Here is a 13,626-nt window from a genome sequence, read left to right as displayed (position 1 = left end):
TTTGTTTTCCAGAAAATTACTAGAAAATGTGTGCAATGTAAATTTTAAATGCTCAGTCTCTTGTGAGCATGTGAAGATGAGTTTTGTTGAATCCATTTAGTAGTTAATACTTTCATCTCCTGGAACGTTTAAAGCTTTAAAACCTGGTATCAGACATTGTAAATGCTAGGACAGAAGCAGGAAAACTGCTTTATTTTCAAGCCCAACTTGCAATTTCATCTTTGGAAAGGAGTTATTCACCTGAATGTATTCAACATAGAAAAGGAGAAAGATCTTTGCTTAGTGATAATTCAATCCAGCCCCGGCTCCCTTGCATGCATAGAAGCCCAGATGTTAGCAGACATTAATAATTGGCGCAAACACTGAGCCCTTTCACAGGGAATATGTACAGTAAAGGATGGTTTGTCTAAATCTTTTTTTCTGTGAGGTCTTGTCTTGTTGCCTGTTGTTCCGTAGCAGCTACAAAACCACGGCTGCCCGAGGGTGCTGATGCCCTGCGGCAGCACCTGGCTGGGCCCCGCACCTTTGTGCTTGAGGGTCCCAGCAAAGGAGCACCCAGAGCCTCGGAGCAGGTCCGGGCCCCCACCGGTTTGTAGGTTATGTGGGTGCATGTGCTGATTCTGAAAAGAAGAGGGGTTTGGGCAGTCTGCTGCACAAACTAAAAGTGCTGGCGTGTTACGACAGGGGCGTGGATTTCAGAAGCTTATAAACCCGAGGTGAGCAACCTGTAAAGGGCAGATAGGGGAGACAACCTATTATATGAAGTTTTTATATATTTTTTGGCATGAAAGAAGCGTTACAATTCTCCAGCAGTCTAGCCATTATATGTGACTGATTTCTTAGAGGCACCCGACCATGAGTGGGGCTAGAGAAGCAATTTCCCTTCGCAATTAGGTTTATGAACATTTTCAGTAGAGTGGGAGCACCATCACACCCAGACTCAGAGGCAAATCTTTGAGTCAGCAGCATGTCCACCCTGTCTGACCCTGAGAGGAGGGAATCTCACCCAGTTTTGGGGTTTTTCTTGACAAGCCCCTGGCCATGTGGTGCAGATCAAACCTTGCACTGATGTTCCTAAGACTTGCTTGGGGGGAAAATGCCAAGAGTTTGCAATTTGCAGTTGGATTGGCGTGCTGGTTTTGGCTGGGATAGAGTTAATTTTCTCCACAGTAGCTAGTATGGGGCTATGTTTTGGATCTGTGCTGAAAACAGTGTTGGTAACACAGGGATGGTTTAGTCCCTGCTGAGCAGTGCTTACACAGAGTCAAGGCCTTTGCTGCTCCAGCGAGGAGGCTGGGGGGGCACAAGGAGTTGGGAGGGGACACGGCTGGGACAGCTGACCCCAATGACCAAAGGGATATCCCACACCATATGGCCTCATGCTCAGCATATAACGCTGGGGGAAGAAAGAGGAAGGGGGGGACGTTCGGAGTGGTGGCGTTTGTCTGCCCAAGTCACCGTTACGCGTGATGGAGCCCTGCTTTCCTGGAGATGGCTGAACGCCTGCCTGCCCATGGGAAGGAGTGAATGAATTCCTTGTTTTGCTTTGCTTGCGCGCGCGGCTTTTGCTTTCCCTATTAAACTGTCCTTATCTCAACCCACGAGTGTTCTGATTTTTACTCTGCCAATTCTCTCCCCCACCTCACCGGGGGGGAGCGAGCGAGCGGCTGGGTGGGGCTTAGTTGCCGGCTGGGGTTTTAAACCACGACAAGTGGAAAGCAAACAGATCTTGTGCTGGGCTTGCCTTTGTGGTGAGCGTTAAGTGCAGCGCTTTGGTGCCCGGTGGTGCTCCCCTGCGCAGGGCAACAGCCTGCTGCCGCAGCTGCAGCCCCCTCAGCTCTGCTGGCGTTCACCCGCGGGCTCCGACGGGAGCAGAGCCCGGCGATTTCTCGGTGTTCAGAAACTTGATCCTGGGGCTCTGCAGGCAGGTCCTGCATTGCTGAAGGGGGGCACAGGGAGGGTGGTGATGGGCAGCATCTTCCACCATCTGGGGCTTTCTCTCCCTGATATAAATCAAAGAACTCTCTAAGTGGACATAACTAGGGATGACTCACTGCAGAGAAAAATAACTTGTCCTCATATATCTCCCCAAGACTTTCACAGGTAAAGCTGATGACAAACTTAGCTGTAAAAAAAAAAAAAAAAAAAAAGAGGGGGGGTGTCTGATATTTCTCCTTTGCTGCTTGATGGAGTTCAAGAGGATGACTAGCGCAGAGAGGCCTGAGTGGAGAATGGTTTGGTTTTGTTTAATGTACATTAGCAGCACTGATTAGTTGTCATCTCTGCCATTGCCTTTACGTGCTAGATTGTGGCCGAATCTGTGCTCGGGGGGTACCTTGCAGCGTGTCAGCTCGGTGCGATGCAGTAATTGTACCATTTGGCAGACACGGGGTGGTTACCAAACAAGCGCTAGTTTCTCTCTCTCGGTTAAGTGGTGCAGTTAATGTCTGTGATTATACGCTGAGCCTTAACGTTAGCGTGACTGCGCTTTTCTCTCGGGAGGCGGTGTGCCGCGCGGGCAGCTCCCCTGCTTTGAGCGAGGAGCAGGGGAGGGCAGCCGTGGCCGCGGGGGCCGTGCTGCCGGGTGGCCGTGAGCCTCGGCGGGTGCGGAGGGGGACATGTGCTCGTACCTCCTCTCTCGCTTCCCTGCAGACACGGGCAGTGCTGCTGGTCTGCAGGCTTGGGCTGCCTCTGCTCGTGGCCCGTTTTGTGGGCATGGAGTCCGTTAGCAGCAACGTGCAGAGGCAGGGAATCGAGGCACGCTCACGTGCGCCTTTTTGCTACGTTAGTCTCCAAAACTGCTGTCCCTTCCCAAGGTTTCTTCTGGCCTGGAGAAGAGCAAAGCCTCTTCTGACACATCTCCCGCTGGCTGCCGCTTCAGGGAGACTTATGCGTGTTTGACCCCCAACGTTTTCCTTTTGGCACATGTTTCAGTTCAGATTATTTTTCTTTTTATGGTTAATAAAACAGAATAGTGAAACACTGAAAATACAAGGGAAGAAAGGGCTCCTTTGAGCTGTTGGCTGCAGGTTACTCCGCAATGGGGCAGGTTTTGCTGGACAGTAGATATGCCTCTCTGTGGCTTCCCTAAGCTCCTGCTGCCAGCGCTGGCGGAGCGGCCCTGGCACCTGGCATTGCCGTGGAGGTCCCGGGCCAGGACAACAGAGCTGAGGAGAGTTTTACATTGATTTCCTGCTTTTTGGCTGGGCGCTGGGCTTGCTTGCTCAGTGATTGCGGCAGCAGGGACTGCACCCAAACGCACGCCTGACTGACGGCCTTGTCCGATGCCTATGGAACAGCCTGTCCTGGACAGGGCAAGGCGCGTGGCAGCTGCCAGAAGCTGCCATACGCTGTTGCTGGCTGTGGGGCTGTTCCCAAGAGAAAGCTGCCAGCAACTCTCAGTCCAGACAAGGCTCCTGCGTAGAGGATGCTGAGAAGGGGCTGGTCAGGCACTGAAGGACCGTAGCTGTGTGAGCGGAATGCAGACTGTATCGCTCACTTTCCAGAGCTCCAGGTGAGGTGTTTTAAACTGGGATGTCTGTTTTCTGACACATTTGTGTTGGGCCTTTGGGTCTAGGGCATTTAATGGGCTGATCCCTGCCAGCACAGGATGGACCAGCGGACTTTGTCCCAGGTGGGATGCAGGGAGCTGAGCAAGCGTTGGTGCCCCTTCACAGGGGCAGAGCTGACAGATGTGAACCAGCAAAGTGGAAGGAGCATAGTTGTGAACATGGAGCAGAAATCCTACGGTAGCCCTAGGAGGCCCTGGAAAGCGAGAGCTTGAAATCTTGAGTTGTGCAAGGATATTTATTTGATAACCAACGATGTGACTATTTCCAGTGTTGTCCAAACCAGAGGGTGGCTATGCCTGTGTATACCTGGAGGGTGGGCTGGTTCAGACAGAAGGGCAGTAAATGATGCTGAAGTCAGAATAAAGGTGAATAAATAAATAAATGAACAGGACACCCGCTTTGCTAAGCGGCAAAAGGAACAGCAGCAGCAAATACCAGACTCCAGTCTTAGGACTGTCTGGTTAACTCCAGCAGTTTTATTCATTATAATTACACCTATTGATTCTTCAACTCACTCATTGCTATAGCTACCAACCTGCGGTAGCGCAGGTAGCTGCCTCGTGCAGAGGCAGGGCCCTGCTGAGCACTGCAGCATCCCAGCGGCTTGCAGGGTGCAGCCTGCAGTGGGAGGGAAGCTGCTGAGATGCCTGCAGGTGCTGCGTGGACACGTATGGAAGCGGCACTTTCCTTCATGGTGCTTTTCTACCTGCTCTGGCCCTGGTTACGAAAAGACTCTCCAAGCCCCTCTCTGGCTGAGGCAGCCCCTGAAGGAGAGCTCCTTCTGCGTGGTCTGCGTCGCCCTCGGTCTCTGCGGGGACCTGGTAGGACCCCTCTGCGTTGGTGATCCAGAGGAACACTGGCCTTTCTGCTGCTCTGGACCACGGTGGCCTAATTCTTGCCTTTGTCTCCTGAATTTCTCTGATGGTTTTGAGATTTAGATTTCTTTTATTCATACTAATATACTGCTATATTAGGTGGCCTGTGGACTCCCCTGTGCTGTTTCTCGGTTTTCCCCACTTCGATAATTCCTAGTAGTTGAATTAAACTGCAAATTTAATCCCTTTCCTCTTCATTCTCCTCTCTGAATCACTGGTGCAATTGCTCACACAGAGCGTGATGGGTTTGCATGTTAAGCAGGTCTCTTCTTCAGCTAATCTGCAGATGCGTATCCTTATCTTCACCCCGTGAGGGCTGCTACCCTCTCGGTGCTCGCAGACGCAAACACAAAGCGCTGTTCTCCTCTTTGGTGTACACCGGGCTTGGCTGTGAGCAGTGAATTGTCAGGCGTGAGCCTTCCCGCATGCAGCTGCTGAGCTTTAGTGCTGTTGATTGCTCGAGTTTACCCATATGCACTCCTGGAAAAGGTCACACCAGTGCAATAGCCATTTAAATGAAAATTGGTTTATTATGCATGTGGCTCTTCCTGCAGGCAGCTGATTAAGCAGCCAGCTGTGGCCAGATGTCTGCCGGAGATCCTCTGGGATGCATGCAGCTTTAAAAGACTGTTTGGATGACTCGTGGTTGAGCTTATTTGTCGGCTCAGTTGGACTTGCGGTACTTTTTATCGCAGTCGGGCACAGTGCTTCTCACCAGCGCGTGCAGGGCTGCTTGTTGGTCACACCGCTGGTGTGCAGAGCATCAGAAGGGGAGGAACCACCTCTGGTTCCCTTGTTGGAGTGCTGGAGTGCATGGGCTGTGCTGGCCACTGAAGGGGACTCCCATTTCAAGTGTTTTTATCTATCTGGATATACCAGGAGCAAAAAGTATGAGAAGTACCTTGGTTCTCTTTACTTAGTCTGTACGTTTCTAACGAGTTAGGTGTTAATCTATAAAGCAGCTTTCAGCTAATTTTTCCCCATGTAACCTCTATTATTGTGATAAATAACAACAGATGCTATCTTAAAGAGCCTATTTGATCAGAAGGATGTAGATGTGATTGATCTGACATCTACAATTTAAAATAAAAATAGTAATATCTTCTGGTCTTGGTTCCTGGATGCCAGGGCTCTGTATAGTGCTCTGCTTTCCAGGTGAGAGACAAGAGGCTGCTAGTAGCAGCACCTCCCCAAACCTCCCCCTTTCCCCCCACCATGAGAACATGTCATGTCGCAAACCGGTGCAGTGTCCCCGCCAGGCAGCGGCCGGCCGGGGGACGTGGTGGGGGACGTGGTGCGTACGAGCCCGGCACCAACGGGGCAGCCCTGCCTGGCGCTGAGCGGGGGGACGAGGTGCGGGGGGTGCTGGGGCTGTGCAGGAGAGGGGAAGAGGAGGAGGACTGGAGTGCAGGTGGCCGCGGATGAGCCCAAGGGCCAGCCTGGGGCAGGAGCAGGGCTGGTAGCCCAGAGCAGGAGCTGCTGGGGGAGCCGGAGCATTTTGCACGTTACGGTTCAACATCACCAACATCACCAACTAAGGTGGAATTCTTACCTTAAGTACAAGCAAAGCATTCATCTAACATCGGTCAACCCCTGTTCAGTAGGGCCTGTTTAGGATTCATAGCATGACACGGGGGGGTGGGTTGTTTCTGTTTAAACTGAGCCCCCCAGTGACAGAGCTAAAAGATGAGGTAATACACACAATCCCTCTGCTACTGCTCCTGTGTTATTGGGCACAATTATACCTTCCTTGAAACTGCCTGCAGTTCCATTAGGTAGCTTTTTGTGGAACTTCTAAGTAGATAAACGAAAGAAAAAGGAGGAAAAACTCCACAGTGTATGCTCTTTGTCTTCATTAAAGGATTTGGGGGAGGGGGGTCTCTTAAAAACATATAGAAGAAAATCAAGGAAAGGGATCTCTGCTAAAGGCTGTTTTAAGCAACATTTTCTAAAATGCATGATTTGGTTTGGTTGCATCCCTGTGTGATTTTTAGTGTCATGTGTGGTCCCAAGTTACCCCAATACCTGAGATGCGTGGTAGTCAGCCAGAGGCTCTGATAGATTTCCTCATGAACACAACATCTCAGATTTGGACTTTTATTTTTTTATCCCAGAAATATAGCAACGCTGAAGGTCGGTACCTGCAGGACAGAAACCTGTGAGAGCTCAGTCCAGCAGAATCAGTTACATTTACAAAGATGACTGTGACAAATGAATAGAAGGTACTGCTGGAAACCACTGCCCATCGCGAGGTTTGTAGTGATATTTAATTCACAAGGTTGAATGTCTTTAATCCTGTTGCTGGAAAGCCTGGCTGTCCTGAGGCTGGGCTGCAAACTCCGTTATAAAATCCAGCAGGGAAAAGTCTTGACTCATTTAAATTCTGTACCCTTTTTCGAAGCCCTTTTCCAAGTGTGCAGCATGGCTGGTGGAGGCAGGGCTTGTTTGCCCTCAGTCAGGGAACGAAGGCACGGCTCGGGGCCGTGGCACGTGGCACTCCTCTGCTGCGCTTTGGGCACTTCCAGTGGCCCAGACGAATTTCTCTTTGCTGGTTGGGGTGAGTGGCTGATGGGGAGCTGTCTACACAACAGGCATCACCATCTTGCGAGGTGAACCCCACCTGCGAGGCAGGTCTACGGGGATGGCGAGGGGCCTGGGCACTTGTCCCGTGGCTGGGCTGCCTCGCTGTGCTGTGACACTGTGAGGGTGGGAGCCGCTGATGTTTTAAACCATCAGAAGCTGATCCGTCCTGTGAGACTAACCCTTTACTGCTTTTTGTTTGGGGGTGTGAAGGCCATCGTTCATCTGCAGTGCTGTGCCTGTACCTGAGGGTCACTGCCCCATTAGGAGTCGGGCTCTGGTGGCAGGACCCATCCTGGGGTCTCTCCTTGCCATGGCGAGGACAGCGTCATAGGGTGCTTCTCTGTCTGTCCCATGTTATTTTATTGCCTTTCCCATGACCCGTTTGCAAGGCTAGCCTGCACCTGATGGACCTCCTGGAGCACTAGGCTGTTGTACGTCGCCGTATGTCCCTGCAAAGTCCTCAGGCCAGGGGCTGCCTCGCTGTGCTGCTGCACAGCACCAGCCAATGCGAGGTGCCACGCTCAGCTGAAGGTCTTTGGTACTGCCGTGTTACAGCAAATTAATCTTCTGCCTATAATATTCAATATCATACTGTTGCCTGCGGATCATCTTGTGCGTTTAGTCTGCTAAAAGAAGGTGCTGAGTGAGAAATAGGTGGAGCAGGGTTTCTAGCTTGTTGGTAAGGCAGGAAAACATGAGCCTTTAATTTTTTTTTTTTTACACAATTTTGTAATTGTAATAAATATTTATGTGTCTTTGGTCCACTGTAGCAAGCTAATAGTAAATTCATTTGTGATGCCTATTTATTACAAAAGGCTGGAGCCTTTCAACCCGCTTGTTGTGTCTGACAACTCCCGGGAATTAATTGCATGCTGTCAGAAAGGCAGATCTTGCAAATCCAGCCCCAGCCTGCTAATGGTGGGATTATTATTTAACAGTTCAAGACTGTGTGAGGCTGCTTTTTATTCTACTCTGCTTGGCGGCTTTAAAGAGGTTTTTAAAGAACTGAACAGCTGAGGCAGAAGTCGGTGCGAGTTCAATGGGGAATGCATCAGCAGTGGTCCCCGGTCTTGTAGCACCCTCGGTGAGGGCTGCTGAGTTAATTTGGGCTGCACGCAGGAGTTGCTTCGAACAGCTGGTGGCTCTCACGGCTCGTGTGCTGGCTATCTCCCTCGAAGCAGCCCCGGTGGGGTGAATGGGCTCGGGGGCCACATCTCCTGCCCTTCGGGCTGAGTTAGGGCCCTGCTGAGCTGCCGAGGGGGTGCAGGGGGCTGGCGCAGGTTAGGGCTGTGGGACTGCCAGCTCCGAGGATGCACGGTCCCAGCCCATCCTGCTGCCTGCCTCGTCTCGTAATACTGTCCACGAACCCACCGAGCTCCATTTAAAACCACTGGGGAGATCTGGGCTGCTGGAAAGGCTTTTGCAGAGCCTCCCTGCTTTGGTAGTTAGAGATGGTCTTCTAATTTCCAGGGTAAATTTACCCAAGGAAAGTTCATAAGCACTTATTCTTGTTGCAGCTCTGTTTCTTTATCAAGTTCTTCTCTAACTACTGCTATTTATCCCTTGAGATATGTATATATATGCATATAGCACATGAAGTCTTGCAAAATACAATTAATACTATGCTGTATCTTTAGAAATGTCTGTGATTGAATTCTGAGATTTTTCTCAGCTGCTTTCTGTTGGTGACTCATCATCATTCAAGCCCAGCTGGCACAACTGGGTTCTCAGTGGTTTCTGACTACTGAGGTTTTATAGCAAATGTATTGTTACAGGCAGACAAGTGGAAAGCCTTGTGTTTATTACTGTTGAATTCATCCCATTTTTATCACTTGAATCTTCAAGGTCATCTGCTTCTTACATGAAATACCTTTCCTTCAGTCCTCTGCTGGCAGTACAATGCTTTTTTTAATAATCTGTACACTTCATCAGTACTTTTCATGCCACAGCCATTAATGGAAGTACTGAGACAGGCAGATCCCAGGCTCCCTCCATAAGGAACAACTCTGATAAGCTCCATCAAATCTGACACTGCCCCTGGCAGCAGTGCCCCTTTCCCCCTCATTTGTCTCTCTCTGATGCTGTCCTTTAAAATCTGTTCCCAAGCCTTTCACACCAGGGAGATCGGAGGAGCAGGTCTGGCATTACCTGGCTCATCCTCTCCTCTCGTGCATTTAACCCTACATTTCTTGATCTCTAAGACACTGGACTTTTCTCATCAGTTCCTTCTCTACTTCACACTCCGCTTACTTTTAATATTTTTTAATATTCTTTTAATGTCCTATTACTTCTCCAGAGAAGCTAGGAGCTTGATCCCACAAAGTTTTACATTTGACTGGGGTATGAATTCTGCATAGCATTAGTATTTTTCATTTGAAGAAATGTTGGGTTTCTTCCACGTGCAGTCCCCTGAACCCACTTTCTATCTCTAGTATTTTGTATTTTCTCATCATAGGGGTTTTTTTTTTTCACTTTCTATTTCTGGCAACAGCTATAATATATTTATCATCTTCAGATATTTAACAATATATAGATCTGTAAGTGCTATCTCTGCAACAGACTGAAATACCCTACAGGAATGTATGAAATCCAAAATGTTTGGGACCAGCTGATGCAGCAGGGGCTCTGGATGCTCATCTCTAGACGAACATTCTGTTGGAATTCTGGTCCTCTTCTGTCTTTGCAAAATGAGAGGACTTGCAAAGGCAGAAGGGGACCAACCTGTAAAACGTGCGTCCACGGGGAGAGTGGATTGGGAGGATCTCCTTTTTAATGTCCCATTTCGTTCTCAAATTTGAATCAAACTGCCATTTGTCCCATTTGCCCCAGCTCCTGTGACTGAGTAGAGCCTATTTGCAGGGAAGCTTACGCCATTGATTCTGGCATCGATCGACGGTGGGAATCGGGGTTATGTGTGTTGCTCTCCGGGGCCTGGCTGTCTGGGTGTCTCATCTCTTGCCGTGACTGGGGCAGCAGCCTGATTCCTGGCACCACTCCTGCTTTGGACACGTGCAAATTGTCTCAGGTCCAACTTCCCACTGGTATTAGGGATAGGGATTCATTGACTTTAACAGTTAAACTTCACTTACAACAGCTGGGACTTTGGTTCAAAATGAAGAATCGGGCCAGTAATAACTTGCATATCTTATATTTCAGGGGTTTTTTTCAACAAATGAATGAACACCCATAATCCAAGGCCATGTTTTACTGAGTAATGGTTGCCAACGACTGGTCTTATTTGTAGTATATAATAAGTACCTACAAATCAAAAGTATATCATAAGAATCTATAAATCAAACAATAGCTCCAAACACAGTAGGAAGTTATGCACCATCTCATAATTTATTATAATACAAACAAGTTTGTCAAACACAATATATTGTCTACTTATGAAAATATCAATATTCACAATTTAAATAGGTGATAGGTCCCATAATTTTATATACCAGCAACTCATCTAAAAAGTATTTTGTTCCTAGCTGTGGTCTTCAAGGACATATACCTGTAAGTAATTGTAAAACTGTCCATTCACAGCTTATTTTTTTCTAATTGCAGATATTTGAAATATAAATTAAATAGAGTACAAAAGACCATCTCCACAACAAAGATGGTTTTGTCTCCAGGATACTTTTTCCTTAAATAATGACACTATATGTGCTTGGTTAAGTTTTTACTATTGAAAAATTAGGAGGTACGAATAATACAGCAAGACATTGGCTAGTTAGCAACAGTCATTGCAAGATGCTTCACACAACCAAAAATAAGGCAAGTATTATCAACAGCAGCTCCCATATGGCAGACTAAAAAGTCAAGGCTTTATTATCCAAACTGGACTCTAAGAAGGCTTCAAATGTCTGTTAACAAGATACGGCTTGATCCAAAGCCCTCCTAAATCGATGGGGATTGGAAAAACCAACCACAGAACCCACAAGCAACTTTCCCTTTGACTTCACGGGGCTTTGGAAGTAAGCTCTTAAAGCCCTAAATTATCAGAAATGAAATGACCCATTCACTGTACATGAAAATTGCACCTTGTCATTTCTAAAATGATATGGAAAAGGGTTGTGAGTTTTTTCAAATGAAGTTACAACAATTTAATGGGTTATTTTTAGTGGGAAATAAAATACTCACGCAGAAATATTTTGGTTTTTAAATATGGTCATTTACAAAAATACACCATCAGGACAGGAAAAATCAGATGACACTGCTAGTTTGCAGGATAAACATTGTTACAAAAACTAATAAATCACACCATGTGAATGGCAGCATATGCCATGCACTTAATTGAAATTTTTAATAAATAAAAGCCCTAAACATTCACTATTTTCTGTAAGGTTACTATTATATTAAGTAGAATAGTGAATTTCTTGTATAAATAATTTTTTCAATAGATACATTCTCAAAAATGAACCACATATATATAGATATTGCACTTCAGACTCATTCACATGTAACTCAGACAAGCATTCCTCATAACAAATTTAGAATAAAAATAAGTTATAAATACAGTGTTTTCCCAAAATGAAACATACAGTACCTTTTTCATAAGGTAACTTTGGTTACTATCAACTGACAAAGACCAGAGAGAGGTTTCTGAGAGGAGGGTAGAAGGCATGGCCACAAAACTTAATTTCTGTAAAACACTGGTAAAGGGAGCAATAAGTTTAACCTTGCTGTGACAAATACAGCAAGGCCGAGCATCCCTTTTACGCTTATTATTGCAAGTAAGTGTGAAGTTCTGTTGCGATCACAGGGACAAACAGCCTACGGGATGAGGGGGCTCCTCATTTCCCTTGCAGTCTGGGGAGGTTTAGGCGGGTAGCAGCCCCTCGGTGGGCGAGGGTCGGCTTTCGCTCTCGGGTCCCCCCTTCCGCAGACATGCCCCTCTCCTTGCTCTAACCAGCGTGGTCCACGGGGTGCTCCAGCACCTCCTAGAGAAGTGCCCAGCAGCTCTTGCTGCCGGCTAGGTCTTGCAACCCGATGGCTCTGCTGGTGGGAGAGGACCAGGTGGCGCGTGCTCACTGGGCATCCCGCCTCTGCCGCTCCCGACCGACCCGAGTAGCCTCAACCTCTCCTGAGAAAGCCCCTCCACGCATGAGCCAGCCTTTGCCTGGCGTCCTGGTCTTCATGGCTTGTGCCTTCTGCTGCCGTTCCCTCCTGGGGAAGGCGTGCTCAGATTTAGCATGGGTTTTGCTCTTGCAGGACAGCAGTACGAGTCAGTGTACAAATGCAACCTCTGTGGCAGGAGGGAACCAGGCTGTTGTCCTCAGCAGGACTTGTGCAGACTTGGCATTTCTTAGGGGAAATGCACCAAAGCTGAGCCGTCCATGGGTTTGAGAGAGATGTTTTCAGCCCTCAGATCCCACCGAAGTGGGATTGACTGGATCCCTTCTCAGGGGACCTTGCTGTGTTAGGTCACCACGAGCTCCCCGCTGGCAATGGAGATGGGCACAGGCACAAACGCAGTGCTAGCACCGGGCTGCTTGTTATTTGCTGTTACTGAGAAGCTGCTGTGTCCACTGACCACGTTGTGCTCATGTTCACCGTGCAAGGAAGTCTGCTCTCACGTTCAGTGAGGCTGCATTAAGCGCCCTATATAGAAGTAAAAAGGTTGCGGCATGTGGCTCAGTGACCACATGCCAAGATCGGAAAAGGAGGAACTAAAAGAAATGCATTTTCAGCCTTCCTGTAAATCTCTTCTCTCCTCATTTTCTACACTCAGCATTGCTGGGATGCTGGTTTTTGAGTGTGAAGGAAGAGAAGTTAAGCTACTTTAAATAAGGTAAATATTTAAAAGCCTCAGTCCAAGCTGATCTATGTTTTTACTGCTGTTGGGTATTCAATGGATTTAATGGATTTCTTTCACAAATAGTTTTTTAACAATTAAGTGGCAAATCTGCAACAGCATAGCATAATCTGTCAGGAGAAAATCTTAGACTGAGGTTTTATATGTTAATCCCTAAAGGCCTGAACACAGGGGATAACTGAGAATCTTTACTGATTAAGAAGGAATCTGAAGGCTGTAATCACTCCAAACCTCACAGGAGCAGCTTTGGTGGGAGCTCTGCATGAGGCAGGACTTGGCCTCACACTTGAAAGTCTTTAGACACCATAACTGAAATAGCTGGGAAAAGATGCTGCTTTTGTTCTTGGCTCTAGAAACCTCCCTCCCTCCCTCCAGCTTCCCTGTCTCGGTCGCGTTCTTCAATAACTTAAAACATATGAATATTGGCAGCTTGCAGGATTGCTTTCCGTGCCAAGGCTGCAACAGGTGCTATGTCAGTCCTCGAGCCCTGTTCAAAGAGCCAAAAAGGGCTCGTCACAGTTCGTGTCTCACAGGCTGCCTCCTGCAACAAGGCCTTGACAGCAAGACTGTGTGCGGTGGTATTTCACGTCAGAAACAACACTTTTTTGGCAAGTGCACACACCAGAAATGGCACCTTCCACAGGACGTAAAAGCATCCGTTTGCTCTGTCGATAGTGAACTGCACGGTCAAGTAAGGTTTTGTTGTGTTTTAAAAGGTTGTAATTGAACACTGTTGTGGCTTTCCCCTCCAATGACTTTGGACTTCACTGGTGCTGGGATGCAAAACGTT

General features: G+C 47.9%; 1 protein-coding gene across 1 annotated transcript in view; it reads left to right on the top strand.

Moving 5' to 3' along the window:
- Positions 1–13,626, top strand: part of IQCK (IQ motif containing K) — a 173,137-nt gene that overhangs the window by 117,778 nt on the left and 41,733 nt on the right. The window lies entirely within an intron of this gene.

This window comes from Mycteria americana, chromosome 12, assembly GCF_035582795.1.
Source record: "Mycteria americana isolate JAX WOST 10 ecotype Jacksonville Zoo and Gardens chromosome 12, USCA_MyAme_1.0, whole genome shotgun sequence".
Taxonomy (NCBI): domain Eukaryota; kingdom Metazoa; phylum Chordata; class Aves; order Ciconiiformes; family Ciconiidae; genus Mycteria; species Mycteria americana.
Note: the sequence above shows the minus strand (reverse complement) of the source record. Positions and strands in the feature narration are given on the sequence as shown.